We start from the raw sequence: 23,393 nt of genomic DNA, 5'->3' as shown, positions 1-23,393 counted from the left end.
GCCCCTAATGGAACGAGATGGACGACAGGATACATGACAGTTAAAATTTTAAAACGTATCCACTGACTAGAGTTTAAAAAATGGTGATGGAAAATGAGTATGAGATTAAAACAATCAGTGGATCTGATTCGCAATGCCTTATTTTGGAATAAAATAAGCAAAAATACAGGAGACAAAGGAATAAGGCATTGCTTGCTAGGACAGATATAGATACGTACTTTACATTAGACTTTAAAAGAACACATTAAAATGCGCAACACAAACTAAAATGAAGTCAATGGGATAAAAGCGCTATTGACACAAAAATCACTAGGACAAAGGACATCATCACACACGATAAAACAGACCGCTATCCCTCATAAAGCGGATGACGAGGTCTGCTGACTGCTCGTCATCTCGCAAGATAAGGGGGATTGTACTCGGAAGGTTAAGACTACGGCGCAGATCGACCAGGTCCACACACTCCGTAAGGATGTGTACCACGGTAAGGTGTTCGCCGCAGGTACACATCGGAGGCGGTTCCCCTTTCAAAAGATGCGAGTGAGTCAGGATACCAAGGCCGATCCGAAGACGACATAATACCACAGCTTCCCTCCGCAAAGTCCGAAGGGAAGTCCTCCAAACCTTCGTTGTTCCTTTTATCGCTCGCAGCTTATTGGGAAGTGGAATGGCCTGCCACTCCATCTCCCAATGGGACATAACCAGATGTCTCAGCTGAGAGCGAATATCACTTGCTGGAACCTTGAAAGGCAACGGGGGCAGTGTAACTGCCTCCTTGGCAGCCTTATCTGCTAATTCATTTCCCTCTATGCCCATGAGGCTTGGGAGCCACAGAAACGTGATTCTGGTGCCGGCTTCCGAACACCCGGCCAGCAGGTCCTGGATCCGCTACACCAGAGGGTGCCGAGGGAAACAAGTATCAATAGACTGGAGCGAACTCAAGGAGTCAGTACACACGAGAATGTGTCGGCGTTCATTGCACAGTGCGTACCGCAGAGCTTCGCGGATAGCATAGAACTCTACTGTGTACACACTACAGGTTTCCGGGAGAGCAAAAAGGAATCTATCATTGTCGACAACGAACGCACAGCCCACCTTTGTATCTGTCCTCGAACCATCCGTGTAAACGACGACGGAACCTGGATAGCGGCCAACAACGGACAGGAAGAGCCTCCGATAAATCGAAGAGTCCGTGTTTTCTTTCGGGCCAGTGTGCAGATCCAGGATTATTTCAGGTCGTCGTACTACCCACTGAGGTACCCCACTTGGTTGCCTGACAAGGCAAGGAACCGAAGGGACGTCGAACAATCTGTAACTGCTCTCCAAGCGTATTCCAATCGGCCGCGTTGCTCGAGAACAAGCAGCGTACAGCAAACGCTTGGCATTGTTGAACACGCAAGGATAGCTTGGATGAAATGGCATCTGTCGCCAGTTTGCAGCATACGAAAGGAGCATTTGCCGGCGCCTCAGATGTAAAGGCGGCACACCCGACTCAGCGAGCAGGCTGGCAATGGGGCTTGTACGGAAAGCCCCCGTCGCCAACCTAACCCCGCTGTGGTGGATGCTGTTCAGCTTCCCAAGCACGCTTGGCCTTGCTGAGCCATATGCTGCACTGCCGTAGTCTAACCCTGGATAAAATGTGTGCCCTGTAAAATCGGAGAAGCACCACGCGGTCAGCTCCCCAATTAGTGCTGCTAAGGAACTTCAAGAGGTTAAGCCTCTTGATGCATTGTACTTTGAGCTCACGCACGTGTGCCTCCCACGATAATTTACTGTCGAAAAGGAGCCCAAGAAATCGGTAAGTGTCAACAACTGGAAGAACGACATTTCCTAAATAAAGCCCAGGATGTGGGTGAAGAGTACGGTGACGACAAAAGTGGACAACGGAGGTCTTTGCGGCAGAAAACCGAAAGCCATGTTCTAAGGTCCATTTCTCCACCCTCCTAATAGCTTGCTGTAATTGTCGCTCTGCGACTGCCATACTGCACGACCTATAATGCAGAGCAAAATCATCCCCATATAGCGACGGTATTACTGCTGGACCAGCAGCAGCGACAATACCGTTTATGGCAATCGCGAACAGAGTGACACTAAGGACCGATCCCTGTGGGACTCCATTTTCCTGAACGTGATATTGCGAATATGTCCTCCCTACTCGGACACGGAATAGACGGAGGGACAAAAATTCGCAATAAATACCGGCAAGTTACCTCGGAATCTCCATTGATGCAGGACTGAAAGGATACCATATCGCCATGTGGTGTCGTAAGCCTTCTCTAAGTCAAAGAAAATAGCTACCAGGTGCTGTTTACGGAGAAACGCATCCTGGATAGAGCTCTCCAGGCGGACCAAGTGGTCAGTGGTGGATCGAGCGGCTCGAAAACCACACTGGTATTCCGACAAGAGTCCTTTTTTCTCCAGACACCACACGAGTCGGCGATTTACCATCCTCTCAAAAAGCTTACACAGGCAGTTGGTAAGACAAATCGGCCTGTAACTTCCTGCATACTTCGGATCTTTGTCAGGCTTGAGGACAGGAATGACTATGCCCTCTCGCCACTGAGACGGAAAATCACCCTCCATCCAGATACGGTTGAACACACGAAGGAGATAGAGTAGACTATCATCATAATTTGGTGTCTCAACATCTGGTTATGGATGTTGTCCGGTCCACGGGACGTGTCCTTGCAAAGCGCTAGGGCGCTGCGGAGTTCCCACTCCGTAAAGGGCACGTTGTAGTTCTCTGAAGCTTGAGAGGCAAAACTAAGGTTATGACGTTCTGCCTCCCGCTTCACAGCGAGGAAATCAGGATGGTAATTCCCGGAGCCAGACACATCCGCGAAATGGCGAGCTAGATGGTTAGCAATCGAGAGGGGTTCAGTGACGATATTGCCAGCAATGGAAATTCCCGGTACAGAAGATGATCCATGGATACCCGAAATACGCCGAAGCTTAGTCCACACTTGAGATGATGGAGTGTGTGACGTCATAGACGACACATATCTCTCCCATGAAGCCTTCTTACTTTGGCGAATAAGAACCCGCGCCTTAGCGCGGAATTTCTTAAATGTTACCAAGTTGGCCGCAGTAGGCTGTCTACGGTAAAGTTTATGAGCACGACGGCGTTCTTTGATGGCTGCTGCTATTTCTTCGTTCCACCAAGGAACGAGTTTTCGGCGAGGATTCCCGGAGAAGAGCGGAATGGACTCCTCAGCAGCCGCAAGAATAACTTGGGTTACGTAAGTTATCTCCTCGCCGACGGTCCGCCTGATATCGTCAGTAAAGACAGCTAGTGATGTGTACTTTTGGCCAATCAGCATGTTTAAGAATCCATCGACGGGGAGCCTCGACGGATTTATGTTTCAACAAAGTAAGGATGATGGGAAAATGGTCACTGTCACAGAGATCATCGTGTGTATTCCACCGAAACAGTGGAACCAACGTTCGGCTGCATAGACTTACGTCTATGCGAGAATATGTGCCGTGACGTACACAAAAGTGAGTTGGTTCCCCTGTGTTCAAAAGACATAAGTCCAGCTCTGTCACTAATGTTTCCAGCTCTCGTCCCCGGGGGCAAGGCGTCTCAGAGCCCCATATGGGATGATGGGCGTTAAAATCACCCAATAAGAGGAAGGGAGGTTAAAGCTGATCTATAAGATCATCAACGAAAGTAACAAAATTGTTCTAGCCCATACCGGAAGACATAGTGCACTGTAAATAGTAGGCCTCGACACTATACAATAAAAAACCCATGCACTACAGCCCTTTAAGGACCTTGGCCTACTAAGCGACCGCTGCTCAGCCCGAAGGCCTGCAGATTACGAGGTGTCGTGTTGTCAGCACGACGAATCCTCTCGGCCGTTATTCTTGGCTTTCTAGACCGGGGCCGCTATCTCACCGTAAGATAGCTCCTCAATTCTAATCACGTAGGCTGAGTGGACCTCGAACCAGCCCTCAGGTCCAGGTAAATATCCCTGAACTGGCCGGGAATCGAAATCGGGGCCTCCGGGTAAGAGGCAGGCATGGTACCCCTACACCACGGGGCCGGCTAGGAACTATACAATACTTAAAATAATTTTATCTCTTTTCATAGTCCATGAAAATGGGGTTTTTAAGCGAGTATTTTATAAAAGCAGCGATTTTACTTGAGGAACTGACACATTTTCCCTCTTAAGCGTCAAAGTTTGAGGACCTGGACAAAGGCACGTCTTACTTCCGGTTACGTACTGTGTTTATTTTTAAAGCTACTAGATAAGTGTTCCCTTTGATACGGAAGTAAATCTTATCGCTATTACAAACCCGTATATGGCTCTCACGGATTGCAAAAGTATCTATGGTGTCACTGTGTTGCGACTGTATCAATTATGCTGTATACATCAAGACCGCCTGTTATCATGTGTAAATACTGGAATTCATGTGGGTAAAAGTTTGTTGACACTCAAGAGAAATATGGCATGCTGTTATTCTGAAGAGAAATTTTGTATTTTACGTGGCCGTTGATATCGTAATCACAGCCACGGGACACCGTGGATTACGTGGAGACCGAACCACTGGCACGTGACTTTTCATTTCAAAAATCCCAAATGTATTGGCCGGGATTCGAGTCGCGCTTCCCTTGGTGAGAAGTCAGTGATTATGTTACTCTGCTCTCAATCCCCACTCCTAGCTCTTTCCTATCCCATTGTCGCCTTAAGACCTCTCTGTGGCGGTGCGATGTTAAATTTTTTTTAAAAAAAATGTACCTGAGAGCTAAATCAATGTAATTCACATTGTTTTCATTTTATGAAACATAGAGCCATATAAACGTAAGTCCACTGTCATTTTATTTTTATGGCAATAAAATGAAAATTAACCATTTCAAGTGTTCAGTGATAAAAATTACACAAAATATATCAAGAAATATGATGAACATTTATTGCCAAATTCACAACGCAGCAAAAATGCTCTTCAATGGTTAGCGTGCTGGCCTTTGGTCACAGGGGTCCCGGGTTCGATTCCCGGCAGGGTCGGGAATTTTAACCATAATTGGTTAATTTCGCTGGCACGGGGGCTGGGTGTATGTATCGTTTTCATCATCATTTCATCCTCATCACGATTCGCAGGTCGCCTACGGGTGTCGAATCAAAAGGCCTGCACCTGGCGAGCCGAACATGTCCTCGGACACATCCGGCACTAAAAGGCATACGCCATTTCATTTCAACTCCCACGAACAGATTTGTACTTCTATTTAGTTTCTCTCTACTTTAATAATAATAATAATAATAATAATAATAATAATAATAATAATAACCGAGCTCGATAGCTGCTGTCGCGTAAGTGCGGTCGGTATCCAGTATTCGGGAGATAGTGGGTTCAAACCCCATTGTCATCAGCCCTGAAGATGGTTTTCCGTGGTTTCCCCATTTTCACTCCATGCAAATGCTGCGGCTGTGCCTTAATTAAGGCCACGGCCGTTTCCTTCCTACTCCTAGCCCTTTCCTGTCATATCGTCGCCATAAGATCTGTCTGTGTCGGTGCGAAGCAAAGCAACCAGTAAAAAAGTAAATAATAATAATAATAACGCCTGGGTCGTCCGCCTCTGTGGTGTAGTGATTAGTGTGATTAGCTGCCACCCCCGGAGGCCCAGCTTCGATTCCCGGCTCTGCCACGAAATTTGAAAAGTGGTACGAGGGCTGGAACCGGGTCCGCTCAGCCTCGGGAGGTCAATTGAGTAGAGGGGGTTCGATTCCCACTTCAGCCATCCTCGAGGTGATTTTTCATGTTTTCCCACTTCTCCTCCAGGAAAATGCCGGGATGGTACCTAACATACGGCCACGTCCGCTTCCTTCCCTCGACCTTGTCTATCCCTTCCAATCTCTTGATCCCCCTCCCCCACTAATACCCTGTTCAGCATAGCAGGAGAGGCTGCTAGGGCGAGGTACTGGTCCTCCTCCCCAGTTGTATCCCCCGACCATATATCTCACGTCCCCTGCCCTTGAGGTGGTGGAGATGGAAGGTAAACGGATTAAGGAAGGAAGAGGGAAATGTTTGGGTCACGTAGGTGTTAACTTGCATTCAGGAGATAGTGGGTTCAAACCCCACTGTCGGCAGATCTGTATATTCCGCCCTTGAGAGGTCACATTTTAGTCATTTTATAAGAGAGAGGAAAAACGTCATTGAAGAGCATTTTTGCTGCATTGTGTTTTAGGCAATAAATGCTCATCATTGTTCTCGATATACAAAGGGCACTAGAAAGTTTTGCAATGTGAGTGAACGCTTTAGACTTTTTCAAACTAATTTCCACCACACTCAATACACTTTTCCATACGTCGAAACCAGTCACTGAACCAACTCTGCCGCTTTTCTTCGGTTACATTTTCACAGTCTTGATCCCATGCTGCCAGAAGCTCCTCGTCGGATGCAAAACGCCGCCCTTTCACCTTCATCTTCACTTCTGGGAAGAGTGCGTAGTCACATGGGGCAATATCAGGACTGTACGGAGGGCGATTAAGCACAGTCAAGCCTGATCTGGCAAGAAAATCCATTGTTACATTAGCACGATGTGCTGGAGCATTGTCGTGATGCAAGAGCCAAGTGTTGAGCCGTGACCTTGGACGGAGCTGCTTGAGAGCCTGGAAGACCTGATGCAGACAAGTCTCACTGTATCACTTCGCAGTAACTGTTCTTTGTATTTCTAGCACAACCTGAGTCAGGATGCCCCATTTAGTGAAGAATACTGCAATCATTCCTTTCTTCACTGACCTTGACTTTCTCACAGTCACAGGAGTACCCTCATCTTCAAACAGCCACACCTTGTTCTGGGATTTTGTTGGGACATCGTAATATTAAAGCCAAGTTTCGTCACCTGTAACGATGCTATTGACGTTACGCGAAGTCCCATTTTCAAACTGTTTTAGCATTTTTCGGCCCCATTTCACTCGATGTGCCCTCTGTTCCTGTAAAAGTGAATGGGGCACCCAAAGGGAACAAACCTTTCTAACATGGAGATGGTCGTGTAGAATTGAATGAATAGCTGGTGCAGGGATATGGAGAGTCTCTTCTACCTGCCGATATGTCAACCGCCTCTCTTGCTGCAACATTTTCCTCACAGCTTCAATGTTTTCCTCAGTCGGTGATTCAGACGGTCGCCCAGAACGAGGATCGTCTTCAACCCCAAAATTTCCCCTCTGGAACTCTTTGTACCAGCGGATAATTTTTGTCCGATGTGGACAGTCTTTCCCCAGCACAGGAGTCATTTCCTCCATGCACTGGTCAACAGCTAATCCAGATAATTGCGCGATATTCACCTTTAGACCACACTGACATCTTAACTTGCTTTCAATCCCACTGCTTGGTAACAACTGGTGTGAAGGTCGCGCCTTGCTGTTTTCTAGACCGGTTTTCACCCCTCTTTTCTTCCCTCACCATAACAGGGCTGTTCAGCCAACCGTTTTTGCGTATTGCAAAACTTTCCTGGTGCCCTTTGTATTTTGTGTAATTTTGATCACTGAACACATTCATTAATATATCCTACCCTTAAAATGGTTAATTATTATACTGTCATAAAAATAAAATGTTAGTCGACTTCGTTTATATGGCTGTAAGCTTAATAAAATGTGACTTACGTTGTTTTTGCTCACAGGTACAAATATATATATCACAATATGCAAATGTGACCATTTTCTAAATTCATCCGAATCAAGACATTCTTCCCCTCCCTTCTCTGAAACTATTAGCGATTAGCCGCTGAGAATTTGCATTAAACTTAGTAATTTAATGTACTTCTTGTCCACCAACTGCCATCTCGATGTATTTGGGTGAGGGTCGACTGGGTAGAATCCCTTGCACGTGAAACGGCCAGGAAGAAGTTAAATATTATGAGAAAATAATTTCTTTCTTGCGTTATATAAATGAAGGCATGTATTCAGATGAACACAAACACCTAGCTCCCGCGAGCCACAGATATTAAACCGACGCGCCCTAAAATCTCCGGTTCGGCAACAGGAATCGAACCCGAGGCCATCTGAAGCGAAAGTCACATGTAGTCGGACCCCTCAAAATATTTGTCAGTATAAGAGTGTTAACAATATTTTAATAATTGACTATCAAACAATTTCACATTGCAATGCTGTAAGTTTTCATTTTACTTCACTTATTTCGAAGCATCGCACCTACTGACCGATCGCAACTCATAGACTCCTGAGTACAAATTGCGTACTGCTGATCAGACATCAAATCCAATGCCTCCCGGACTAAGCTCAGCGTTGTTTGTTCTGATATGCAGATCCATGGCCTACAGTTACTTGTTGCTGTACTGACATCCAGGTACCTAGACTCCGGCGTAAAATTATACATGTATAACGCTGGTCTAGCATTCAGTTCATGGCCTCCTGAGTGAAGATGAATACTGCTGTGCTGACGTCAGGCTCCCTTCAACTTGACAACACATGCGCAACTTCTCAGCGCCGGACTGTTCAAGCAGGAAATGTGCGATAGAGAAGAAGCAGTGCGTATAATTTATTAATTTGGTCCCAGGAAGACGGTAGATCACAGGTCTGGTCTAAGGTATTAGTGCCCCTTCAAGCGTGCGGTTTTATATTAGTGTTCATTTCCTAATAGAAAGTTCTTCTTGTGCACAAACCGTGACCTACTACTTCCTTTATTGTCCTTATCGCCGTAACTGTCTTCATTCACCTAAAATGAAGGCTGTGAAAATGACCATACTTGTCAGATATTATACAGTTTCTGAGAAGTATAGCATGTGAAATTGAAACATAAAGATCTTGACAACGCCCCTGGTCAGAAGTGAATACCTCGTCTGATTTGGCCTTTTGTTGTTGTTGACTTCATTTTTCGTTTATTCGTTTCTCTCAAACATGTAATAAGTAACAGAAACAGAACAACTTGCAGTGTTAACTAATACGCTTTTCATGCATATATTTTGAATTCTCAAAGGACAATTTAAAACATATTCGAGCTGATGACAAATATGTCTTTTAGTGGTGTATTAGAAGTGTGTGAGTAAATCTGCATATTTAGAATTGTTTGTATGCCATCCTGCCTGGCCGAGGCGGTAAAGGCATGCTCAGTTCACCCGGAAGGACGTGGATTCTACTCCCCGTCAGGAAGTCGAATAATTTAAGAAACGAGATTTCCACCTCCGGAGGTGCACATGGCCCTAAGGTTCACTCAGCCTACACCAAAAATGAGTACCAGGTTAATTCCTGAGGGCAAAGGCGGCCGGTCGTAGAGCTAACCACTCTATCGCATGAAGTGCCGAGATTACGGATAGTTGGAAGCCTTTACTTTCCACCCCTCCAAGGCCTTCATCGCCTGTACGGAGATGACTTCGCTTTGATTTTTGTATGCCATCACCATAATCTTCTTTGCATTTTCCCATTTATTTGGGTTCTGCCTTCTTGCAATGTTTCCTCCACTTCAATCGGTCCATAGCGTCCCGACGGCTGAGTTTGGTGAATCGCATGTCATCGCTCACCCTATCCAGCCACCGTGTTTGAGGTGAATGAATGAATGTCGTATGGCTTTTAGTGCCGGGATATCCCAGGACGGGTTCGGCTCGCCGGGTGCAGGTCTTTCTATTTGACACCCGTAGGTGACCTGCGCGTCGTGATGAGGATGAAATGATGATGAAGACAACACATACACCCAGCCCCCGTGCCATTGGAATTAACCAATTAAGGTTAAAATCCCCGACCCGGCCGGGAATCGAACCCGGGACCCTCTGAACCGAAGGCCAGTATGCTGACCGTTCAGCCAACGAGTCGGGTGTTTGAGGTCACCCTCGAGGTCGGCGACCCCCCACGTTCAGTTGAAGGTCAAACTTTGCAACTGAGGTATCACTGCTACAAGGTACATGTCCATACCATCGCAGGTGTGATTCACGCATTTTCTCTGTGATTCGGGCAACCTTGAATTTCTTCCGCACAGCATCGTTCCTGATGTAGGGTCTGGTCGAGTCAAGCCATTGGACCATCTTAATTTCCATTGCATGAAATGCCTGTTCATGCTTCGATGTTGGAGGCAAGCATTCAGATCCATAAAGGACCACGGGTCTAAACACTGTGCGGTAGACTTTAGATTTTAGATGCAATGGGATTTTATTGATGTTGATGATGATGCTTGTTGCTTAAAGGGGCCTAACATCGAGGTCATCGGCCCCTAATGGTACGGAATGAAAGAACAAAAATGTCAAATTCCTCCACTGACCAAAATTTAAAAAAATTTAAAAAAAAATATCATGAAGAATGAATGGATGGACATGAACCCAACAAAAAACAAAAAAGAAAAGAAAACAAACAAACAAAATACAATGGATCAGACTCAAACAAAGATCGTAAATAATTGATTACTGACCAAGCGACCACTCATAAAGCACAATGATGCTTGATGTCTAAAGGGGTGCAAAATCCGTGTCTAAGGCCCCACAGAATGGTACATGTCGCGAGTAAAGTAGAACCATGGTATTAGTCATGTTGGGGGTACTAATCAAAAGTAGCGAAACTCACGGTGTTCCACACAAGATGGTACTACTCACAAGTATTGTACTTCGTACAGGTAACGCAGACCTATGGTGTTTGTCACACAATGGCGCCACTCATAGCCAACGCAAATCGATGAGTTTCCCCACCTAGGTGTACTAGTCACGGGTCCCGGTCCTACGGGCCCCGTGGTGTTCCTCACATAGTGGATACTAATCACAGGCAACGCAGACCCATGGTGTCGCGCATATAGTGGTACAACTCACAGGCTACGCCCAGACCCGCGGTGTTGCTCACATGGGTACGACGCACGGGTACTGGAAACCCACAGGGGAACCAACTCTCTGCTGCTACTAATCACAAACCCATTTCGTATCAAATATAGTGGTACAACTCGCAAGTACAGGCAACCCATGGTTTTCCCCGCATGATGGTACGAATCAACAGTAGTTTCATGGTTCTAATTCATTCATCCCTTGGTCGCCCCTTTCAGTTGCCTTTTACGACAGGCAGGGGATACCGTGGGTGAGCTCTTCGTCTGCCTCCCCCACCCACAGAGGGTGTGTGTTTGGTCCGCGAGAGGTATTTTATTTCCCTCAAGTCCGCCGGCAAGCCGGTTAGGACCCCCCCTATCTGCCACCTGGGACGAGCCACGTGGGAGTATCACCTTACCCCCTGCTACGCCTGCGTAGCAGATTCGTGGTGGGATTTTATTATCACAGGATTCCAGTGAATTGGCGTCGTTTCATCCATGCGGCGCAGACTCTTGTCTTGACATCAGGAATCGTACTGAAATTGTTTGTATGATATGATGGCTGGTATGCCTTTCGGTAAGCTAGGTGCAAGTCTCAGTAAACGAATTATGCATCATCACAGCCCTGTATTTGCGCTGATGGCTAAAATACCTTTCAACAGTGAACGAATTATACATATGTTCAGTCTTATATTTCTGCTGATCGCTGGATTGCACTTCAGTGACCTCTTTAGAAGTCTCTGTGAACATGTTCTGAACCTCTGAAATCTTATATTGCGCTAATTTCCATCCAGTGTTAGCATGGAATTGAAAAAGGGGAAACAAACAAACTTCATTGAAGGGCGAGGATTCGGATTTCAGCCCACCATAAAAGCCTGAATTGAAGGCTACAGTTAAAAAATCTAATACCAGTCATCCTAACTGTGCGTTTTCTGTCCTCTCTTTTCACATTCTATACAGTACATGAATCAAAACACATTGATAAAGCATGAATTTTAAAGTGATTTTCTGGCATGTTCTCGATGGATTCAGTATTTTCTTCGTCTAAAAGTATGCAAGAGACTGTATCCTACATTCCCTATGATGATAAATACACAAGAAAATAATAGTGTTTATTGATGTTTAAATGTTTAATTAACAGGAATATATACTGGCAAATTCACTGGTCGTTCACGACGCGTTTCTCTACGGATGCAGACTCCTCTTTGCATCCGTGTACCGGCGGGAAGTGCACAGGCACGGATCGTTGTTCAAGGAACTTCCTGTACACTTCCTGACCCATAAACTGCGCGGATTCTTGAACGGAGGAATCTGAGTCAAACTTCGTATGGTGTCTCGTGATAAATATTTCTTTAGTGTATCTTTAATACATATGTTTCCAATGCACACTTCAGCAACGAACTTGCGTAACTCTATTATATAAGGAATATGACAAGCTGGATTTATTTTGTTAAGAATGAAGCCTTCTTGTCCATAGTCAATTCGATTGATATAACGCTGGCCATGCCTTTCAGTCTGTCGAACACAAATGTAACGAAAAAAAGTGGTCAGGGATAAGTACACAAACCGTCTCAAAGTTACGTAAGTGCCATATATTTATAATTTATCTTATTTGTTTCATAATATCACCAATTCACAATCATTGACAAGTTTATTCAACGTATACAATTTGTTCATAATTTAAAATATATGCATGGTTAAACGTGATCTGATTTTTACAGGTTTTTGAATAGTGTTATATGCTTTATTTTCATTTTCGAGTGACTGAATATCTTATAAGTTAAATTAAGTTGTGTTAATGTCAATTTATAGCGAGCCGAGCGAGTAGGTCGTGCAATTAAGGGCGCGCAGCTGTGAGCTTGCATTCGGGAGATAGTGGGTTCGAACCCCACTGTCGGCAGCCCTGAACATGGTTTTCTGTGGTTTCCCACTTTTAGACCAGGCAAATGCTGGGGCTGTACCTTAATTAAAGCCACGGCCGCTTCCTTCCGACACCTAGCCCTTTCCTATCACATCGTCGCCATATGACATCGGTTTTCGGAGAAGCCGAGGTGCCCGAATTTAGTCCCGCGGGAGTTCTTTTACGAGCCAGTAAATCTACCGACACGAGGCTGACGTATTTGAGCACTTTCAAAAACCACCGAACTGAGCCATTTTCGAACCTACCAAGTTGGGGTCAGAAGGCCAGCGCCTCAACCATCTGTGTCACTCAACCCGGCGTAAAAAGTGTACAGAAAGCGAATTTTTTCTCCCGTAGATCGATATTTACGAGTTATTACATTCCACACCGAGTAAAAATGTGTCGTAGTAATAACACCATATATCAATATATCTGACAAGGTTTCTTAGTGGTGGTGGGGTTTCAGCGTGCTTTATAAGAAGAACTCTGGTGTTCGCGCTCGACACAAACACGAAGACAGAATGGTTTACCACACTGTGCGAACATATCAGCTCACTACTGGTTTCAATATTCTAAGGTACACTGTCGAACTCTTAATTCACTACCTACATTGCTTTTACCGTCACCATCCTGCAGTATCTGCCTTAAGTTTTTCTGGCGGTTTTAATCCGGAACTAGCCCTTTTAAACATCACACAGAATACATTATAGTTAGGATTTTTTTTTTTTTTTTCTGCTAGTTGCTTTACGTCGCACCAACACAGATAGGTCTTATGGCGACGATGGGACAGGGAAGGGCTAGGAGTGGGAAGGAAGCGGCCGTGGCCTTAATTAAGATACAGCCCCAGCATTTGCCTGATGTGAAAATGGGAAACCACGGAAAACCATCTTGAGGACTGCCGATAATGGGGTTCAAACCTAGTATCTCCCGAATACTGGATACTGGCCGCACTTAAGCGACTGCAGCTATCGAGCTCGGTATACTTAGGATAAACCAGACATTCGCAAGTATTCGAAGTCAGTATATTAAAATGGACAAATACTACAGGAGGAGATTACTGACGCATGAGGGAACAACCGTGAATACCACGCTCTTTTTACTGAGACCCTGACCTGTATTTGTTTGTGTCGTCAGTATGTCCATTGCAACAGACAGATTGGGAAAGAACTCGTAGCGCACAAGAGGTACCAACCTAATTTACACTGGCAAGCGGAGATCTACGTGTGTGCAGTGTAGTAGCAAAATACTTGAAGAAAACTGGTGTAAATATTTAACGAAACGAGAGTATTTATTCCAAATGTGTTTTTTCCGCTGGTTTCTGGGCACTTTCTGTGATTGTTTTCCAATTATTTTTGTCTTTTGCTGCAATATCTTAATCATTGTGCATTGTTATGGCCATATGTCCCAAGGACGAAGGCCACAAGTAAAATAATTATAAAAAACCCTAACTAACATGGGTGGTCGTAAATTCCACTGGACCGAGCGAGATGGCCGTGTGGTTAGGGGCACGCAGCAGTGAGTTTGCATTCGGGAGATAGTGGATTCGAACCCCATTGTCGACAGCCCTGAAGTTGGTTTTCGTTGGTTTCCAATTTTTACACCAGGCAAATGCTGGGACTGTTCCTTAATTAAAGCCACGGCCGCTTTCTTCCCATTCCTAGCCGTTTGCTATCCTGTCGTCGCCGTAAAACCTGTCTATGTCGGTGCGACGTAAAGCGACATGTAACGAAAACTTCCACTGGTATTAATAAGGGTTTCTCAGAGGCCACTTTGATGTTCCAGGTTTAATTAGACGTAAACAAAAACTTGTGCGGGACAAAGTTTCGGTTCCTTGTCGTTTCCGAAAACCGTAAAAATAGTTAGAGGGACGTGCATTTAATAGCACTATTATTACAAAAAATATAGCCCACCGCGAGTCTCTTTTAGAAAATATTAACATTTTCATAAATTACAAAAACCAGTCGACCGATGTCATTAAAATACAGTCACGGCTGCCTGATCTATCGATACCTTGATCAGTGCTTATAGGAATATTCACCCTGATGGAACCATCATAATAGTGGGTATTTCAAAGAGCCGACAAGTAATTAACGCTGAACAGAAGGTATGGCGAGACGAAAGGACAATGTGAACAGGCCTTCTCACTTTTGACAGAACAGGTCCTCCCACTAGCCGCACCGCAAATGCTAATCACAATTCGCAATTGTTAATCCCGCGCGACGTCATTAGAAGTCTATTGCCAGCGATGACAACACTGCGCAGGGCAATTGGTATTTGACGCCATGTTCTAGGGCACCAGTCACCTTGACCGATGACGTAACCTCGTCTCACTGCGTACGTTATTCCGAATGATGCCACGTTTCGATATTTACTTCAGTTCAGACGTAAATTTATCGACAGTCGATCAGGGTTTAATTTCAAAACTTGGGAATAAAATTGTATGTATTCTACATCATTGAAGTGATATACAGTTATAAGCTGAACTTACCTTACTCGTACGTTCGATAACACGTGCTAACAACAACAATAATAATAATAATAATAATAATAATAATAATAATAATAATAATAATAATAATAATAATAATAATAATAATAATAAAGCTAGCTCTGGAACAAATGATTCGTGAATGGTGAAAAAGAAACTAAAGTGATAAATATTTGCAGACTACTTAAAAACAAAATTGACCTTGATTGCTTAGCTTTTGCAGATGACCTTGCAATCCTTTCCAATAACAGACAAAAAGTAATCCTGTCCCTAGAAAAAATTCAAGAAATATCGGCTAAAACCGGACTCCAAAAGAGGCAGTACATGGGGGGGAATTATCAGGATTCGACTATCAGTCGTTAGTGATTAAATTCAGTAAAATCTTCCGAGTAGATAAATTCAAGTTTGTTTTGTTTGGGGCCATTAGTTCATAGACTGGTTTGATGCAGCCCTCCATGCCACCCTATCCTGTGCTAACCATTACATTTCTACGTAACTACTACATCTGCTCTAATCTGCTTGTCATATTCATGCCTTGTTCTACCCCTACCGTTCTTACCGCCTATACTTCCCTCAAATACTATCTGAACATCTTACATGTCTCTTACGATGTGTCCTATCATTTTATCTCTTTTTCTGGTCATATTTAGCCAAATTGACCTCCTCTCACCAACTCGATTCAGTATCTCTTCATTCGTGATTCATTCTACCATCTCACCTTCAGCATTCTTCTGTAACACCACATTGCAAAAGCTTCCATTATCTTTCTTTCTGAGATAGTTATTGTCTATGCTTCACTTCCATACAATGCCACACTCCAGACAAATGAAGATGGTTTTCCGTGGTTTCCCTTTTTCACACCAGGCACACGTTGGGGCTGTAAGGTCACGGCTGCATGCTTCCAACTCCTAGCCCTTACCTGTCCCATCGTCGCCGCAAGACCTATCTGTGTCGGTGTGACGTAAAGCAAATTCTAAAAAAAAAATTAAAAAAAATGTAATGTATATTATATGGAAGTAAGTAATTCGTCTTTATTCGTGGCGAAGTTAGGATTCAAGACCCTCCCTTACACTTGACCACAACATTTAAAAAAATATTTAACAGAAATATATATTCTTAAATATAACAACTTAAACAAATACAGTATATACTACCAATAGCAAATATGGAGATAGTAATAATAAAATAGAAAATATTTATATAATGTACAACATGATAATATAAATTGAACATACTATTACTTATAAAACTGACAATAGTAATAATAAAAGAAGGAAACACAGTAAAAACGTACAACTAGCAAATACATTTCTAATTTTTATGAATATATGCTCATTCACACACTCGCTCATTGCGTGGTTAAGCTAAAAAGTCTTCCAATATGCATTATACAAATTTTTCCAAAACATGCAAACATGCGTGGAGATAGTACTTTTATTTGGACCCGGGAATTAATTAAGTACTCAGTTTGATTGATGTCCTAAGTTCCTATGAAACATGAATTTGCTCGAAAGTCTCGCCTCTAATGATATGGTGCTGGTGGTGATGATGATGATGATGATGATGATGATGATGATGATGATGATGATGATGATGGCGATGGTGATGATGTTTGGATTAGGTTTCTAAATGTAGAAGTCTAACAAGTAAATCACATCGTGTGACTGTCCCTTCAGGAATTCCACGGTGGACTCTCCAATGCAGTAACTATAGTTTACGTATTGTATGCTAATTCTCTTTCTGTATTCAAGAAGTGATGGAGTTTTCGAAACCATATTTCTTATACGGTGCGTCGTTTGCCGCGCTTGATAAAGATTTCTAAATAATTCGTAAGATTTATGCAACAATACAAGAAAGATGGCTTCTTTTCAAAGCGTGCCTTGTTTTCTCTGTTCGGAAACACGTGACCGTTGGAACAATGAACGTACGTTTTGAGTCTGATACCATCGAGTTTTGTCGGAATATCAAAAGAAAATTGTTTGTAACACCGCTGGTGCTCCTACTGTTCTGACAATATTTCTGAAGGAACAAAAAGTATTTTACTAACTTTGGACAGGTTATACCGGATATCGTGTGTAGTTCTTATAAAATACATATACCATAAAGTGGAAGCTATTGTTTAATTAGTTTTTAGTACAAGTAATATTGTCGCTAGCTTCTCACCACGGTGGCCGAAGTTCAAAACCGCCCAAGACACATGAGAATTTTGAGGTGGAATTGTCGTTGCTTATACTAATAACGGTGTCTGATTTTAAAGTATTACACGAGCTCGTATATAGTAGTAACTTCATCTTTAGATTTAAAATTGGAAATTTGAAGATTTAATAGAATAAGTCACGTCTTTGTAGTGCTGATTTAGAATAAATCGTGATATCTTTAGTCAGGCAAAGCTACAAACTAGTTTGCTTACTTTTTAATAGGCTCCTGAGATAAGAGATGATAATCCCATTTCTTGCTCGTTTCGTCAACAATAGTTACCACTTTGAATATATTGCACCGAGCGAATTCGCCGTGCGGTTAGGAGCACGCAGCTGTGAGCTTGCATACGGGAGATAGTGGGTTCGAACCCCACTGTCGTCAGCCCTGAATATAGTTTCCGTGGTTTCCCAATTTCATACCAGGAAAATGCTGGGGCTGTACCTTAATTAAAGCCACGGCCGATTCCTTCCCACTCCTAGGCATTTCCTGTCCCATCGTCGCCATATGACCTATCTGTGTCGGTGCGACGTAAAGCAAATAGCGAAATATCGTGTTAACAGTTTTCACGATTAGAAATACCGTATAAAGCTATCTGTAATTTCTCTTTATTAAAGTATCCCAGTTTTGGGAACTTCTGTGTTATTCTTGCGTCGTGGTGTTTGTGTATTTTGAAAGTTTTGCAACTGTAAAGAAATCAAGGGTACCAATTCTCTTCAAACACAAGGAATAGGGAGCACTCAGTTGGGTAAGGTGGTGGTGGTGGTGATTATTGTTTTAAAACGAAATGAAATGAAATGGTCCGCCTTTGTGGTGTAGTGGTTAGCGTGATTAGCTGCCACCCCCGGAGGCCCGGGTTCGATTCCCGGCTCTGCCACGAAATTTGAAAAGTGGTACGAGGGCTGGAATGGGATCCACTCAGCCTCGGGAGGTCAACTGAGTAGAGGTGGGAAGTAGTTTTCCGTGGTTTCCCTCTCCTCCAGGCGAATGCCGGGATGGTACCTAACTTAAGGCCACGGCCGCTTCCTTCCCTCTTCCTTGCCTGTCCCTTCCAATCTTCCCATTCCTCCACAAGGCCCCTGTTCAGCATAGCAGGTGAGGTCGCCTGGGCGAGCTACTGGTGATACTCCCCAGTTGTATCCCCGACCAAGTGTCTGAAGCTCCAGGACACTGCCCTTGAGGCGGTAGAGGTGGGATCCCTCGCTAAGTCCGAGGGAAAAACCGAACCTGGAGGGTAAACAGATGATGATGATGATGAAATGAAATGTCGTATTGCTTTTAGTGCCGGGATATCCCAGAACGGGTTCGGCTCTCCAGGTGCAGGTCTTTCTACTTGACTCCCGTAGGCGACCTGCGCGTCATGATGAGGATGAAATGATGAAGAAGACAACACATAGGCTACACCTAGCCCCCGTGCCATTGGAATTAACCAATTAAGTTTAAAATCCACGACCCGGCCGGGATTTGAACCCGGAACCCTCTGAACCGAAGGCCAGTACGCTGACCGTTCAACCAACGAGTTGAACATTGTTTTAAGATGTATTACAAGTGGGAAAATAGTAAGGGCAGCTGAGAGAGATGTGCTTTGTGTTAACATCATACTGCCGGGCTGAGTGGCTCAGACGGTTGAGGCTCTGGCCTTCTAACCCCAACTAGCGGGTTCGATCCTGGCTCAGGCCGGTGGTATTTGAAGATGCTCAAATACGACAGCCTTGTGTCGGTAGATTTACTGGCACGTGAAAGAACTCCTGCGGGACTAAATTCCGGCACCTCGGCGTCTCCGAAGACCGTAAGAGTAGTTCGTGGGACGTAAAGCAATTAACATTATTATTATTATTATTATTATTATTATTATTATTATTATTATTAACATCATACTGTCATTCATTCTAATTTTATTTCTTCCATGGTCTAACGCTTCAACACCAAACGAATGCTTGGATGGCACCCTTCCTGATGACACGTGATTTTTCAGGAGAAAGTATTAACCCGGAATGTGCCAGGATTCGAACGTCAGCCGTCCAAGTACAAAGACGGCAGCTAAGCCGCTGTACTAACAAATGCTACATGTCACTGTAATATTTTATTTATAGTATGGCTTTTAGTACCGGGAGTGACCGAGGACACGTTCGTCTCGCCTGGTGTAGCCCTTCAAAGACAGACCCACCAACGTGAGTGGGCGACATCTGCCGTGTATGGGAACTGCGTGTTTTTGTAGTGGAGGATAGTGTTGAGTGGGCTGCAGGAATGTCGGGGACAGTAAAACACCCAGTCCCCGAACCAGGGGAAATATGGTTAAAGTGTCCGACCCGGCTAGGAACCGAACACGGGCCCTCTGAACCGAAGGCGAGTATGCTGACCATCAAGCCAAGTAGCCGGATTGTTACTCTAGTGTAAGCTTGAGTTCTTCTTCTTCTTCTTCTTCTTCTTCTTCTTCTTCTTCTTCTGTTTACACTCGGTTTTTCTCTCGGAGTCAGCGAGGGATCCCACCCCTACCGCCTCAAGGGCAGTGTCCTGGAGCTTCAGACTTTGGGTCGGGGATACAACTGGAGAGGATGATAGGCAAAGAAGAGGGAACGAAGCGGCCGTATCCTTAAGATAGGTACCGTCCCGGCATTTGCCTGGAGGAGAAGTAGGAAACCACGGAAAACCACTTCCAGGATGGCTGAGGTGGGAATCGAACCCACCTCTACTCAGCTGACCTCCTGAGGCTGAGTGGATCCCGTTCCAGTCCTGTACCACTTTTCAAATTTCGTAGCAGAGCCGGGTGGAAGCTAATCACACTTGTTGTTTTATGTCAAACCAACACAGATAGGTCTTACGGCGACGATGGGACAGGAGAAGGCTAGGATTGGAAAGGGAGTGGCCGTGGCCTTAATTATTTGCCTGGTGTGAAAAGAGGAAACCATGGAAAACCATCTTCAGGGCCGCCGACATTGGGGTTCGAACCCACTATCTTCCGAATACTGGACACTGGCCACACTTAAGCGACTGCAGCTATCGAGCTTGGTACTAATCACACTAACTACACAACAAAGGCGGACAAGCTTGAATTCAGGAGACTGAATTCTAGCCCTGATGTAGGCAACCCTGAAGATGATTTAGCATGGATACGCATTTTCACACCAGCCAAATGTTACGTGTGTACAGGTCGTCCTAGTTCTAGCATTTCCCTGTCACAGCGTCACGAAAAACCAGTCTGTAATACAGACTTTAATTGGTTTTAAGAAGAAGAAGAATACCTGTTTTTGGTCCCACTAACTACTTTTATAGTTTTCAGAATAAAACCTAATGTCCATTTTGTTTCGGTGCCAGAGTTGTGCACGTTCAGAAATATTAAACTCTCTCACTTCAATGCATTTGGATGACATAGCATCGATACCTGAAAGGTCATTGCTACGTGTATGATGTTAGAGCCAGATAATCGACAATTGGTTCTGAATTACAAATACTCTACCATAATACGAGGGTTTAAAAAAATCCAAATAATTCGCAGTCTGGAGAACAACACCACATACGTGTGATGTGGATGAGAAGTGAGTTCGACACGTGACAAGAATTGTAAACAAACCCTGCAGTTCTTGTGAAGTTCTCACCGGTAGTTCAGACCTCCCACAATATTGATGGATTATTTAGCAACACATTGCTGATGTGTCAGCCAGGACGCTTTTTGTGCTGTTAGATGGGGTCATAAACATTGTCACAGTTGTCCCCCGTTTACTACGAAACATAAAGTCACAAACATGATAAGTTCTCCACGTGTTTTTGGTGGTTAAAATATAGCGGAGACTTAAACGCCTGCATGAAATGTCATTACCTGTCAATTGATCTTTTGTATCTTATTTCAGAACTTTTCTTATGAGATTGTCCCCTTCCCCCCATATTATGAGAATACGAAAATCACTACTGCAGTTGAATTATTGATACATGCGACAACCCGCCGTCGTATTGAAGCCCGAACGCGCTGATGTATCCCTGGAGTATTGCATATGCAGTCCGGATCCGTGGCTAAATGGTTAGCCTGCTGGCCTTTGGTCACAGGGGTCCCGGGTTCGATTCCCGGCAGGATCGAGAATTTTAACCATAATTGGTGAATTTCGCTGCTCTTCATCATCATTTCATCCTCATCATGACACGCAGGTCGCCTACGGGAGTCAAATCGAAATAACTGCATCTGGCCAGCCGAACTTATCCTCGGACACTCCCGGCACTAAAAGCCATATGCCATTCCATTTCATTGCATGCTAACGGAGGGCATTTTGATCATTTCATGAAAGGAAGAATTTTGTGTGTTATGCTGACACGTCCTGTTCCTTTGTGTTTTCCATGATTAGTGCACTATGTAAAGTTGTAGAAAATGAGTTCTACCGTGGATACAAAGCGTTTCCGGACCCATGTCCATATAAAATACTTCCTTCTTCTACGTGTGAGGAATGTGTGCGGAATGTTTGGCCGTATTATTACACTCTGAATAGATGATAAAACGCCGCGTAATTCTATTAAAAGTGACAAAATCAGTATCGAGATCTCCGTTATCAATGATCCCATGGAAAAGGTAAGCATACTGCTTTTAGAACTCGTAAATACCGCGTAAGAATATGAAGACAAAATGTCTATAACAGATCTGGAAATAAATAAATAAATAAATAAATAAATAAATAAATAAATAAATAAATAAATAAATAAATAAATAAATAAATAAATAAATAAATGGCGTATGGCCTCAGGAGAGGCCTGGTGCGGGTCTGTTTTCTCGTAGGCGGCCTACAGTATTAAGCGACTTGCTTGTCTGTGAAAATGAGGACCCTACCTAGGATGATTTCTAATGCTGAATACGCCACACACACCCAGCCCCCGAGCCATTGGAATTAACCAATTGCGGTTAAAATCCCCGACCCGGCCGGGAATCGCACCTGGGACCCTCTGAACCGAAGGCCAATACGCTGACCATTTAGCCAACGAGTCGGGCAGATCTGGAAATATTATTCTATTGTTTTAATGTCGCACCGATTCAGACAGGTGTTATCACGATGATGGGATAAGACAGGGCTAGTATGGGAAGGAGCCGGCCTCGCGGTGTAGGGGTAGGTGTGTCTGCCTGTTACCCGTAGGCCACCGGTTCGATTCCCGACCAGGTCAGAGATTTTTACCTGGATCTGGGGGCTGGTTCGCGGTGATTACAAATGAGGAGCTATCTGACGGTGAGATAGTGATCCCGATCTAAAAGGCCAAGAAAAACTGCAGAGAGGATTCGTCGTACTTACCACACGACACCTCGTAATATTCAGACCTTCCGGCTGAGCAGCGGTCGCTTGGCAGGGCATGACCCTTCGGGGCTGTTGCGCCATGGGGTTTGGTTTGGTTAGATGATGATGATGATGATGCTTGTTGTTTAAAGGGGCCTAACATCGAAGGTCATCGGCCCCTAATGGAACGAGATAAACGACGTGAGAGATGATGTTAAAATTTTAAAACATATCCACTGACTAAAGTTAAAAAAAAATGATGATGGAGAAAAATGAGGGTGAGATTAAAACAATCAGTGGATCTAATACGCAATGCCTAATTTTCTAATAAAATAAGAGAATATACAGGAAACCAAAAGAATAAGGCATTACTGGTAGTACATAATTTAAGAGAGACGTTAAAAGAACACATTAAAATACGCAACACAAACTAAAATGAAGTCAATAGGTTAAAAGCGTAATGGAAACAAAGACACGAAGACAAAGGACATCACTAGACACGGTAAAACAGACCACTATCCCTCATAAAGCGGATGACGAGGTCTGCTGACTGCTCGTCATCTCGCAAGATAAGGGAGATGGTACCCGGAAGGTTAAGACTACGGCGGAGATCGACCAGGTCCACACACTCCGTAAGGATGTGCACCACGGTAAGATGGTCGCCGCAGGTACACACCGGAGGGGGTTCTCCTTTCAAAAGATGCGAGTGAGTCAAGATACCGTGGCCGATCCGAAGACGACATAATACCACGGCTTCCCTCCGCGAAGCCCGAAGGGAAGTCCTCCATACCTTCGTTGTTCCTTTTATCGCTCTCAGCTTATTGGGAAGTGG

The 23,393-nt window shown here is 44.2% G+C and overlaps 1 protein-coding gene across 1 annotated transcript in view; it reads left to right on the top strand.

The window, feature by feature from the left end:
* LOC136871691 (breast cancer anti-estrogen resistance protein 3 homolog) overlaps window positions 1-23,393 on the top strand; it is an 877,056-nt gene that overhangs the window by 152,101 nt on the left and 701,562 nt on the right. The window lies entirely within an intron of this gene.

This window comes from Anabrus simplex, chromosome 4, assembly GCF_040414725.1.
Source record: "Anabrus simplex isolate iqAnaSimp1 chromosome 4, ASM4041472v1, whole genome shotgun sequence".
In the NCBI taxonomy this organism is placed as follows: Eukaryota; Metazoa; Arthropoda; class Insecta; order Orthoptera; family Tettigoniidae; genus Anabrus; species Anabrus simplex.
Note: the sequence above shows the minus strand (reverse complement) of the source record. Positions and strands in the feature narration are given on the sequence as shown.